The following is a 3,372-nucleotide window of genomic DNA, read 5'->3' as shown; positions in this document are numbered from 1 at the left end:
GGGGGTGGCAGAGGGAGAAGCAGCCTGATGTGGGCCTCGATCTCAGGACCCTGGGACCATGACCCAAGCCTAAGGCAGACGCTTAATGACTGAGCCACCCAGGCACCCCAATTCATAGTTAAAAATTCTTAAAAATGGAATTGGTGGGTCAAAGTGCAGGCACATTTTACATCTTATTGAGTCTGACAAGCTGCCCTTCAAGAAGACGGTATTGATTCACAATTGAAGGCATTGTACAGGCGTGGAGCCTGCAGGAGCCTGCTTCCCTCTCTCTCTGCCTGCCTCTCTGCCTACTTGTGATCTCTCTCTGTCAAATAAATAAATAAAATTAAAAAAAAAAAGAAAACAAAACAAAACCAAAAAAACCTTTGGTAATGAGAAAACAGAAAAAATGTCGAACTTCACTGTAGTTTTAAAGATTTTACACTTGATCTAAGCCAAAAGGCTGAGAAGCAATTAAAGATTTTATTTATTTGAGAGAGATTGTATAAGAGAGAGTTATCACAAGCAAGGGGCAGAGGGAGAGGGGAAAGCAGGAAACCCAATGTGGGACTTATCCCAGGACCCTGGGATCATGACCTGAACAGAAGGCAGATGCTTAACCTACTGAGCCACCCAAGTGTCCTACTGTAGTTTTAAATATATTTCTTTATAAGTGAAATTATCATCTTTCAAATGCCTATTGATTATTTTTCTCCCTTTTCCACATACCTCATTTTCTTGTCTTTTTTCATCATTCCCTGTTGATTTGGAGAAATGCTTTCTATGTTTAAATTACTTTTCCCAGTTTGTCATTTACGTTTTAACATTGTTTTCAGTGTCTTTTTCCATAGAGATGCTGTAAACTTTTTAGTTTCTTAATTTATTCAATTATTTTTTTCATTTTTAAATGGTTTTTAGTAATACATCCATGTTATAAAAAGTCTAGTATCTTCTTCTAGTATCCTTTTTTTTCATATAAATATTTAATCCACTTTAGTTTTGCCTTTGTGAATGGTTTGAGATGGATATATGGTGTTTTCTGATTTAACATTTAGATATTTTTCTAATACTTCTAGAAATGTCATCTTTATAATATACTAAAGTTTCATTTACATCCAGGGATAAATTCCAGTATAAACCTGTAGGACCTATATGAAGAAAATTATAAAAATGAACTGAAGAGCAATTAGTAAATGTTGTAAATAAAGAGTTAAACCATATTTCCAAATTGGAAGTATCCCTACTATCCCTACTGTATAGGTTCCCATTATTCCCACGTTCATATGTAGATTTATGCCACTCCTAAACAAAAGTTCAATAAGATATTTTTGGAACTTTACAAAAATGGCTTGAAATTTAATCTGAAAGAACTAACCCACCAAGAATTGGAAAAAGAAACATGATGAAGGGAGGATGACTTACAGGGTATTGAAATATATTTAAAAAGTGGAATAAATAATAGCAAAGTGAACTGTGCAGAAAAGAGGCAGACAAATGGGCAGAATTAAAAACCAAGAAATTGGGACACCTGGGTGGCTCCGTCGGTTAAACGCCTGCCTTCAGCTCAGGTCCTGGTCATGGTCTTGGTCCTGGGGTGGAGTCCCCCATTCAGGATCCTTGCTCAGCGAGGAGCTTGCTTCTCCTTTGCCTGCCGCTCCCCTAGCTTGTGCTCTCTCTCTCTCTGTGTGACAAATAAATAAATAAAATCTTAAAAAAAAAAAAAAGCCAGGAAATTGTCTCTAGTAGTTAGTAATTAATAAAACCAACAACTTCAAACCAGTGAGACAAATGCACATTATTTTAAAAAGAATGAGAGAGAGACAGGGGACTAGAATATTATGATACAGTTATTTTACCAAAAATGTAGGTAGATCCTTACATCACACTCATGGATAGCTTAGAGAGTTAGAGAGAATTCTAGTTTTAGCAAAACATTTCAAAGAAATAATCAAATATGTATATATACACACACACACATACACACACACACACACGTATACGTATATAAACATGAAGAACATGGAGAAAAGCAGTGAACACTCATGTGTCCAGCAACTGTTCTTTATATATTGATAAAGAAATAAATCATTATCAATAAAATTGAAACCCTTTCTGCATCTCTGTGTCCTGATGCTTTTACCCACTTTCTCTCCAAGGGTGAATGCAATTTTTTAAATAACGATGGGCATTATTTAATTACAAACTTCCCATATGTCAAAGTTTGAGGGAACTGATTAAATCATTTATGAAACCTTGAAGTGGTGAAATGTTATTTATTAAAATAAGGAATTAAAATCTGTTTTTATTATTACACATTAATACATACACATTATTGGACACTTAGAAAAATAGTATCAAAATGAAACAAAATTATAAAATCACCCATAATTCCACCGGCTGGATATAACCATTATAACTTTTGTTGTTGTGTCTGTTCATCATTTAATTTTTTAAAATATAGCTACATATTATTTAGAAATTAAATCACACAATGCATATAGTCTTACAATTTGCCTTTCCTCTTAGCAACCTTCAATAAAACCATTTCATTTTACAAAATACTCTTATAAAATTTAGCAGCTGTGTCGTATTGCATGGGTGAATATTTACTCTGGTTTTTGATATTTTTATGTTATTTCCATTTTTCCTTGGTATAAATGAAATGACAGTAAATTTCTCTGTTGCTAAATCTTCACTATACAACAACACTTATTTATTAGGTTAATTCCTAGAAGTGGAATTTTTGGTTTAAAGTTTTAAACAAAAACCATCTTTAGAAGGACATTTAGTGACATGACATATTGCTAAGTAAAAAAGGAGACTACAAAAATAATATATACAGTATGTTTGCAAATGTTAAAAGATGTATGCAAATGAAAGGCTGGAAGGAAGTACAGTATATCAAAATGCTAACAGGATATCTCTGGGCAGGTGTATAATATGTTACTTTTATTTGCTTCTTTATACTTTTCTGTTGCTCAGTTTTTGTACAGTAAACATTACTGCCTTTTTTGATCAGAAACAAAATATTTTGTTAAATAATTGAATAAATATTGGAAAAACACGCAGTTACAAAAAAGAATAAAGAAAAATTGCATATGTACAAGGTTTGGTCAGGTTTCACAACTGTCCTTGTGAGAAGATCTGGAGGTTATAGTGAACCACAAGTTAAGAAGATATTAAAGCTGTTTAAGAATAAAATGCATATTACATTGTCTAGAACAGAGCAAAAATAATAGTTCTCCCACAGTCTAAGTCTGCGGGACTACACGTGCCACGCTGTATTCTATAGAGATGAAATGCTGTGTTCAGATAAATGGCACTAGGTTGTTAAGAGGGGTCGGAAGCTGGTACAAATTACTGGGCCCAGCCATCCAGAGAGGCACCAGG

At 33.9% G+C, this 3,372-nt stretch overlaps 1 pseudogene; it reads right to left on the bottom strand.

Moving 5' to 3' along the window:
- Positions 1-209: 209 nt before the first annotated feature.
- Positions 210-457, bottom strand: LOC116882261 (annotated as a pseudogene).
- Between the last annotated feature and the right edge of the window lie 2,915 nt (positions 458-3,372).

The sequence above is a fragment of the Lontra canadensis genome, unplaced genomic scaffold, assembly GCF_010015895.1.
Source record: "Lontra canadensis isolate GAN:19392208 unplaced genomic scaffold, GSC_riverotter_1.0 scaffold82, whole genome shotgun sequence".
NCBI classification, from domain to species: Eukaryota; Metazoa; Chordata; class Mammalia; order Carnivora; family Mustelidae; genus Lontra; species Lontra canadensis.
The sequence above is the reverse complement of the archived record's forward strand: the minus strand, read 5'-3'. Positions and strand labels throughout refer to the sequence as shown.